The following is a 10,647-nucleotide window of genomic DNA, read 5'->3' on the forward strand; positions in this document are numbered from 1 at the left end:
GTAACTCTATACCCTGAGCTTGTGAAAGCACCTTAATCACCTTCAGTGATTAAGTGCTTAATTGCACACTAGTTTCTCTATCAGTTATCTCACCTTGTCAGAGTAAAAGAGACAAATATATGTGTATGTATGTGTGTATATATGTATGTATATATATGTATATGTACGCATACGTCTGTGTGTGTATATGTATGTGTATAAAGTATATGTGGAAGCTGGTCAGAATTCAATTTCACCTTTGTAAATGCACGTTAATGACACTATGTAAAAGACACATCGAACACTTTATGTAGGGCATATGTAAATCTGTGTATTTATGTATGTAGCTTAGCCTAGCATTTTAAAAACACTACAATCACCTTATGTGGTTGATTGTTCAATAAATCCCTGAACTATATGTTTAACAAATCTCTAACTCTATCAATGGAGTTAGTTAGTTTAGTTCTTATATTATGCACCCTATACCCATCTTGTGGGCGGTAGTGGAAAGGGTTAGAGTCCATGGCGGAGTGAAGAAAATGTATATATGCTGGTTAGCATTGTTAATGTGTGGCCACGTCTGTGGTAGAAAATAATACAAAAAATCAAATAAAGGTATTATTGAAACTTTATAGGAAAACATTAAATCCTAAATATATCTTTAATATTATACTTGAAATATTGTATACTTTGCTCTTTCCATCGTACTTCTGCACCTGCTGGCAAGTGGTTCGGTGCAGTGTGCAGGTGATGTTCATTACTGGGTGAGCTGGCAGGTGGTGCTCACCTGCCAGCTCACCCAACGAAAATTTGGTTTTTAATACACTTACACATTTATTGGGTCTTTCCTTCACCTTCATTCAAGCACTAGGGTATTACAGTAAGTGTTTTAATTATAATATTTATTAACGTTATTATTTTTAATTTGTATTATTATTAGTATTATTATTAACAGGAGAGGATCGAGTGTGCCACATCCCAATGCCCGCCCTTCCAGGACTGGGGGTGCGGGGGTGTACAATAAACTATACCCACATCCGGCGGCAGCTTGTCGAAGGCGGAAGTGTAGCCTAGAGAATGTCATGATAATTAGTGATGACTCTTATTTTGATTATGGGTCCGTAATCCAGTTAAGCTTTTATTCTTAATTTATATTACAATGCTGGTAAAATACACTTCTTGATGATGAGTATGGAGTACAAATGAACTCATTGTGTACCCAAGTTCAAGTTCAAGTATGTTTATTGAGATAAGCAATAAATACATCTCAAAGGGATAGAGTAGCTTAGGCTATTTCAACCCCCCTCTAATTCAAGTCCCTCAAGGGGCGCACAAATACTGTGACTACAAATAGACAAATAACATTACAAGAATCCAAACAAGAATTGTGTACCCTATACTCACAGGATGAATATAGGGTACACAATAAACTACCACTCACATCATGGGTATGGGTTGCACAAGAAACTATCGCGCAGAGGATGAATATGGAGAGCAAAGTAAACAAAGATTCACACGATGAGAAAGGGTTGCGCAATGTCCTATGACTCACAGAATGAGTATTAGCTGCACAATAAACTACAGGTCACAGGATAAGTATGGGTTGCACAATAAATTACAGGTCACAGGATGGGTATGGGCTGCACAAACTACCGGTAACAGGATGAGTATGGGATGCACAATAAATTACGGGTCACAGGATGAGTATGGGTTGCACAAACTACTGGTAACAAGATGAGTATGGGATGCACAATAAATTACCGCACAGAGGATGAGTATAGGGTGCACAAACTGGTTGGGTAAATGGAAATGGTTGGGTACATTTCCTTTCACCTAATGCGACTATTCATGTGTCCGGACACCGGCGATTGTGTGGTATTGGCTATTTATTTAACCATAACTTTGCATTCATTTAATAATTATATTAAGATATGTTTTCCTTGAAATGTACTTACATTATCGTCTACATGGCTTTATTCTGACATAAAGACCTATGGCGTTACTTTGCATATATGCAAAGTAATTATAAAATTGATTGGCTTGTGTGGAGGCCTTCACACTCCCTGAGCGAGCCATCAAGTAACTATAAAAAGGCATATATCTTAACTTTCAATTCAGTTATATTTATGCCAAAGTATTAACTTGCAGCTTATATTTATGTCTTTATGATGACATAGAAAACTTCGTTTATTACAATATCTAGATTAAATTAACATTGATCTTCGGAAGGTCATAGTTCCCATATCGGTAAGGAGAGCGTCGGCCATGAAGCCTTGTTTAAAGTATGAATATTTTTCCTCTCTAATAAGGTATAATCTCTGTGATGGATTCACAAAAACTATTTTATATCTGCCTTTCTGATAACATATACAAATATAATCTTTATTTGTGAATATTTGTTAATTAAGCAATATATCAGAGGGCGTGTAAGGGTTCGGTGTTCAATGAACGAAAAGGACTGGATCACTGTGTACAGGAGGCTGATATGGCAGCAAACACTCTCCTGGCGACCATATTTCTTGGATAAGTCGCTCCACACAATTGTCGCTTGGACCGTCGACTTCCTATGGCGTCACCTCTCACATATTTACGTCTAATTTCGTTATGAAATTAGATTATTTCAGAGTAAAAATAGGTTTGATCATGTTCTATGTGTAGCACCAACATTATAGTAAGTAAATATGCCATATTTCTTCATTACTTACGTAATGCTAGTACGATTTGGGTAGTTTTGGCCTGATTTGGGGTGATTGGGGTAATTCTATGGACCGGTCTAGGTGGCCCTGGAGGTGTGTTGGTGGCCCTGGAGGTGTGTTGGTGGCCCTGGAGGTGTGTTGATGGCCCTGGAGGTGTGTTGATGGCCCTGGAGGTGTGTTGGTGGCCCTGGAGGTGTGTTGGTGGCCCTTGAGGTGTGTTGGTGGCCCTGGAGGTGTGTTGGTGGCCCTGGAGGTGTGTTGATGGCCCTGGACAATTATTGTGCATGTGTAGTATGTATATTTATGTAGTATATTTGGCATATTTAATGGCATTTAGTTAATGCCACTTAGTGGCATGTCTCTGCACCGTTTCCAGTTTGTTGATATGCTTTCTAAGATATGGGCACCATACAACTGCTGCATACTCCAACTTTGGTCTAACAAAAATTGTGAACAATTTCAAAATTTCTGTTGAAGAAATCCTGTTTCCTAGTTCTGCATCTGTTTTGGTATAACACCTCCTTTTTTACTAGGCCTGCAATTATGAATGCCTTTATAACCAGCTAAGTTGTAGAGTTGGGTATAGTCTTTACTTAGCCAAGTTTCTATTAAAATGAGGGTCCGTTTAATTACCACAAGCTACCACAAGCTACACAAGCTTCACAAAGCTTCCTGGCAATACGTTAGTAATGAATAAATATAATATGTTAGGTTAGGTTGACCTAACTTAACCTAACCGACGCTTGGATCGTCGACTTGATTTGGCGTCACCAGCTCTTTATTTTCGTCTAATTTCTTTATAAAAAGATACTTTTTCAGATTAAAATTATGTTTTTTCGTGTTGTACATTCAGCACCAACATTATAATGAGTAAATATATCATATTTATTCATTACTAACGTATTGCCAGGAAGCTGAGTGGTTAGGTCTCGATAAATTTCCTGGTGTAATATTATTGTTTGCTATTCTCCATCTTAGACTAGGCAAGTTGAAGTCACCTAGGAAGATAATATGAGGTATCGAGTTCTCCATTTTGTTTATCTGTTCTGTGAATTCCTCAGCCGTTGCATCTGGCGGTTTGTATATTAGAATAATCACTAAATTTATTTTCTCTATTTTTAATCCCAATACCTCTACCACCTCATTTGTAATGTTAAGGAGCTCCGAGCATACAAGGTCTTCCATAGTATACAGACCCACTCCTCCATGTGACCTAATTTTACTATCACAGTTGTGTACTTTTCGAGACTACATTTCAAATATTCCCTAACATACATGGCTTCTCCCCCTCTTTGTGTAAAATAGTTTAAATCCATTTATGGGACATTCAGCAAATAGTTCTCTATTTATTACATTCATCAATGTTTCGGTACGTGCAATAGTATGTATTGTTTCATTGCAGATAACAGCATTTAAATTTTTTTTGTTTCTTAGACTTAGACTCGTACTACCAAGTTGCTGTTGGCAATTGGATAATTTTTTTATGAAGTTATTTGTTATTTTTTCCCCTACTTTAGTAATTTATGCTTTTGATCTCAATTAGTTTTATATCCTAGCTTTTTAATTTTTTCCCCTTATATATTGCCATCTTATCTGTCTGCTTTGTCCATTTACTCTCCAGCCCTTCACAAGCCACTGCTGCACCCCCTCCATGCCCATACTTACTGTGCTTATTCTTACAGGACTGCACTGCATTATGTGGTGCTCACTGCCTGGACACCTTGGCAATGTAGAGACAGATATTCTGCAATACCGTGATATTAGCAGTAGAGTGATAAGCTGACACACGGGAGGTTCAATGGAAAGAAGTTGAGTATCAACTCTTGTAATTTATATTGCTTCCAGTGAGTTTTTAGTTTTCTTATAATCACTATGTTATCTATCCTCTACAACCTAGTTATCTGCTTGATACATGCATTATAGGGTTCTGGTAGTTGTTCTACTCACCAAGCCCTTCCAAGGCCAGGCTTGACATGTGAGAGCTTGATCCAACAGGCTGTTGCTTGGACAGGCCCCTCAGGCCCACATATCCACCACAGCCTTGTTTGTCCAGCACTTCTTGAAGAGGTTCAGGTTTTCTCTTGAAGGTGTCGACAGTTGTTCCAGCAATACTGTATTTCTTTTATTGCTGAAAACATGTTTTCAGCCATAAAAAAAATAATCCTGAATCCAGAAAAAAATCCCTTTTGTATCATCTGGAAATTTTCAAATATTGCTGATCAAACCTGAGTCTAAATTATTTGTATATATTATGAATTACAGAGGTCCCAGGACAGAGTTTTGAGGAACTCCACTTACATTTTCCCACTCTGATTTAACCCCATTTATACAAACTCATTCTTATCTTTTAGCTAATCATTTATTGTACACACCATACTCAGCCTGGGTAGGGTAGTTTATTGTGCATCCTAGTATTGTGTATGTGTAGTATATTTGGTATGTTGACCAGACCACACACTAGAAATTGAAGGGACGACGACGTTTCGGTCCGTTCTGGACCATTCTCAAGTCGATTCTCACAATCGACTTGAGAATGGTCCAGGACGGACCGAAACGTCGTCGTCCCTTCAATTTCTAGTGTGTGGTCTGGTCAACATACTTCAGCCATATCTCCTCTTTTCCTTCTGTCTTTTAGTTTTGGAATATTTAATGCCTCTAATGTCTCCTCATAAATCCTGCCCTTCAGTTTTGGTATGGATGTTTGTGTGCCTTCAACGTATATTTTACAAAATATGGAATACATCTCATTTACTTTACTTTAAGAATATGGTTCGATCAATTAAAAGCCCTCTTGTTCAAATTGCAAAGAGACTGAAAGAGATGCAGCATGCTCAATGGATTATATATTAGTGATTATTATTAGGATTATATATTAGTGAATCATATTAGTGATTCAATTATTATGGTCATAAAACAATAAACAAATAGTTTTGCTGTTATTACACTCTATTCACAGGTTATATATAAGTATCTGCATGTTTTGTTCACCATTACAAACAACTAAGTTGGTTTGATTTTTGTTGAGATTGTTATTTATGATAAGATTCCTTACGTTATCTGAGAATGAAGCTATGTTGGTATTGGGAAATCTATAGATGGCACTTATAGTCAAGGAGGATTTAAGGGATTTACTGGAGAACTTGGCAAAGGTATATTCACAATAGTCGTCTCTATTACTAATGACACTATTGCAGATGAAGGTATCTTTGTAAGATGTTGCTATGCCACCTCCTTTTTTTATTAGGCCTGCAGTTGTGAATGGCTTTATTATCAGCCAAGTTGTAGCATACAACATAGCATATATATGTATATGGCATATATATATATATATATATATATATATATATATATATATATATATATATATATATATATATATATATATATATATATATATATATATATATATATATATATATATATATATATATATATATTCAAAATTCGTCAGTGTACTACATTTTTGTTGTTGCTTTTAGGTGTTGCTTGTAACCAGTGTACGTGGGTCTGATTGTGCAACCACGGTTCGAAGAATAATGAAGATATGAACAAACGGCCTGTGGTCACTATACAGTCTGGAAGGGCAAAAGAAGAAATTGGCATTTCTACAAAAACAAGAACTATATAATGTTATTTTAAGTAAGTAACCAAAAAATTAAATAATTTTTTTAAAGTTTAAAATTTACTTAAAAATTTAAATTTTAAGTTAAAAAATTTTAACCAAAAAACTTAATATTTTTCATATTTGGAACCATTCCATAATATTTTCCCAAGCATAAATGATTATATTTCTATCACTTGCTCTTAAGATTGTTTCATTTAATAGAGGTTGGGCATAATTGTTCTCTGCTGCTAATAGAACTGACTGACTTAGCTATAGGAAAATGTAAACTTAATTGGTTTATCCATTACAGTATTTTGCAGTTTATTTCATGATCCTGTGCTTAATACTTGCATAAATAGTAGACTACAAAATGCATTTTTATATCATTAGTATTGAATAATAATAATGCAAATAATTGACTTATAAATGATGTACAATTAATTGGTAGGTGATATTATATTATTAATATTTTTTCATTCTTGCAAAGCCTTAACAAAGCCATTAACATGTTAATATAAACTTGATCACCTTCCACTTATTTTCTCATGTGCTACCTACATGTACAAAACCTTATTCCTAAATGCATATTTTGTTCTGAAACTTGTCCTTTATATGTTGTGTATCACCATCTCTGGAGAGTTTTATCTGATTGATGTATAAATTACTTTTAATTTTACAGAATATTATTGTTATACTGAATTTATTATTATATAAATAACTTAATTTTACAGAATCATCTATCAACGCACATCCACAAGTTGAGGAGGAGGATGTGACCTTCCAGATTTCTGAAGTACTGAAACATGCACCAAACAGGCCTGGTGGATCTAGGTACAAGGTAAAATAATTTAAATTTTTTTTTTTTTTTTACTAATTGTCCGATATATATATATATATATATATATATATATATATATATATATATATATATTATATATATATATATATATATATATATATATATTATATATATATATATATATATATATATATATATATATATATATATATATATATATATATATATATATATATATATATATATAAATATATATATAATGTGTCGTACCTAGTAGCCAGAACGCACATCTCAGCCTACTATGCAAGGCCCGATTTGCCTAATAAGCCAAGTTTTCATGAATTAATGTTTTTTCGACTACCTAACCTAACATTTTCAGTTACCTAAACTAACCTATAAAGATAGGTTAGGTAGGGATGGTTAGGTTCGGTCATATATCTATATTAATTTTAACTCCAATAAAAAAAGAATTGACCTCATACATAATGAAATGGATAGCTTAATCATTTCATAAGAAAAAAAATAGAGAAAATATATTATTCATGAAAACTTGGCTTATTAGGCAAATCGGGCCTTGCATAGTAGGCTGAAAAGTGCGTTCTGGCTACTAGGTACGACATATATATATATATATATATATATATATATATATTATATATATATATATATATATATATATATATATATATATATATATATATATATATATATATATGTCGTACCTAGTAGCCAGAACTCACTTCTCAGCCTACTATGCAAGGCCCGATTTGCCTAATAAGCCAAGTTTTCATGAATTCATTGTTTTTCGACTACCTAACCTACCTAACCTAACTAACTTTTTCGGCTACCTAACCTAACCTAACCTATAAAGAAAGGTTAGGTTAGGTTAGGTAGGGTTGGTTAGGTTCGGTCATATATCTACTTTAATTTTATCTCCAATAAAAATCAATTGACCTCATACATAATGAATTGGGTAGCTTTATCATTTCATAAGAAAAAAATTAGAGAAAATATATTAATTCAGGAAAACTTGGCTTATTAGGCAAATCGGGCCTTGCATAGTAGGCTGAAAAGTGAGTTCTGGCTACTAGGTACGACACACACACACACACATATATATATATATATATATATATATATATATATATATATATATATATATATATATATATATATATATATATATATATATATATATAATATATTGTGTGTGTGTAATTACCTAAGTGTAGTTACAGGATGAGACCGTCTTCCCAGCACTCTTTGTCGTATAACGCTTTGAAACTACTGACAGTCTTGGCCTCCACCACCTTCTCACCTAACTTGTTCCAACCGTCTACCACTCTATTTGCGAAAGTGAATTTTCTTATATTTCTTTAGCATCTGTGTTAAGCTAGTTTCAATCTATGACCTCCTGTTCTTGAAGTTCCAGGTCTCAGGAAATCTTCCCTGTCGATTTTATCAATTCCTGTTACTATTTTGTATGTAGTGATCATATCACCTCTTTCTTCTGTCTTTTAGTTTTGGCATATTTAATGCCTCTAACCTCTCCTCGTAGCTCTTGCCCTTCAGTTCTGGGAGCCACTTAGTAGCATGTCTTTGCACCTTTTCCAGTTTGTTGATGTGCTTCTTAAGATATGGGCCAACTTCTGTTGTTGGGCACCACACAACAGCTGCATATTCTAGCTTTGGCGTAACAAAAGTCATGAACAATTTCTTTAGTATATCACCATCCATGTATTTAAACGCAATTCTAAAGTTAGAAAGCGTAGCATAGGCTCCTCGCACAATATTCTTTATGTGGTCCTCAGGTGATAGTTTTCTATCTAGAACCACCCCTAGATCTCTTTCTTTATCAGAATTCTTTAAAGATTTCTCACATAATGTATAGGTTGTGTGGGGTCTATGTTCTCCTGTTCCACATTCCATAACATGGCATTTATTAACATTAAATTCCATTTGCCAAGTGGTGCTCCATATACTTATTTTATCCAGGTTTTCTTGAAGGGCATGCCAATCATCTAAATTTCTTATCCTTCCTATTATCTTAGCATCATCAGCAAACATGTTCATGTAATTCTGTATACCAACTGGTAGATCATTTATGTAGACAATAAACATCACTGGTGCAAGAACTGAACCCTGTGGTACTCCACTTGTGACATTTCTCCAGTCCGATACATTGCCTCTGATTACTGCCCTCATTTTTCTATCAGTCAGAAAATTTTTCATCCATGTTAGAAGCTTACCTGTCACCCCTCCAATATTTTCCAGTTTCCAGAACAACCTCTCTATGTGGAACTCTGTCGAATGCCTTTTTTAGGTCCAGATAGATGCAGTCAACCCAACCATCTCTTTCCTGTAATATATCTGTTGCTCGATCATAGAAACTGAGTAAATTCGATACACAGGATCTTCCAAATCGAAAACCATACTGTCTGTCTGAAATTATATCATTTCTCTCCAGGTGTTCTACCCATTTAGTTTTAATTATTTTTTCCAATATTCCAATTCCAATTTTTTCCAATAATGTGTGTGTGTGTATGTATATTTGTGTTGTTGAATATGACCGAAAGTCATAGTCTTTCTGCCCCTCTCCTTACTGCTATTGTTGTTTCTCGCATCTTTGTATTGCTTGTATGTTTGGGCAATTTTTCCCCTTTTCCTAGTTCTGCATCTCTGCTTTAGTATAAATTTTGTTGTGCCATTATCATATATTTCACAAAACTTGACATACATCTCATTTACTTCATGTCCTAACAGCAAGTGTTTGTCAAATTCCTTAAGGAAATATCTGAGTTCCCCATAATGACCTCTCCACAAGTCAGGTTTTTCAACTGCTTCAAGCTCATTTTCTTCCAGATTATAATGCATTGCATACTTTATTCCCAAAAAGACATGGTCACTTTTACCCAAGTGACCATGTCACTTGGGTAAAAGGAGGGAGGTACTGAAAGGAGGAAAAGGGAGGTACCAAAGGAGGGAGGTACTGAATGATAAATATATCTTTCTCTTTCCTGGTAAATATAATATCCAGCATGGAGGGAACATCCCCTTCTCTCATCCTTGTAGCTTGTTTAATATGTAGAAACATGAATGTTTACAGGGGTGAGGCTTACGAAATTATATATATATATATGTATGTATATATATATATATATATATATATATATATATATATATATATATATATATATATATATATATATATATATATATATATATATATATATATATATATATATATGTCGTACCTAGTAGCCAGAACGCACTTTTCGGCCTACTATGCAAGGCCCAATTTGCCTAATAAGCCAAGTTTTCCTGAATTAATATATTTTCTCTATTTTTTTTTCTTATGAAATGATAAAGCTACCCATTTCATTATGTATGAGGTCAATTTTTTTTATTGGAGTTAAAATTAACGTAGATATATGACCGAACCTAACCAACCCTACCTAACCTAACCTAACCTATCTTTATAGGTTAGGTTAGGTTAGGTAGCCGAAAAAGTTAGGTTAGGTTAGGTAGTCAAAAAACAATTAATTCATGAAAACTTGGCTTATTAGGCA

The sequence above is a fragment of the Procambarus clarkii genome, chromosome 35, assembly GCF_040958095.1.
Source record: "Procambarus clarkii isolate CNS0578487 chromosome 35, FALCON_Pclarkii_2.0, whole genome shotgun sequence".
In the NCBI taxonomy this organism is placed as follows: domain Eukaryota; kingdom Metazoa; phylum Arthropoda; class Malacostraca; order Decapoda; family Cambaridae; genus Procambarus; species Procambarus clarkii.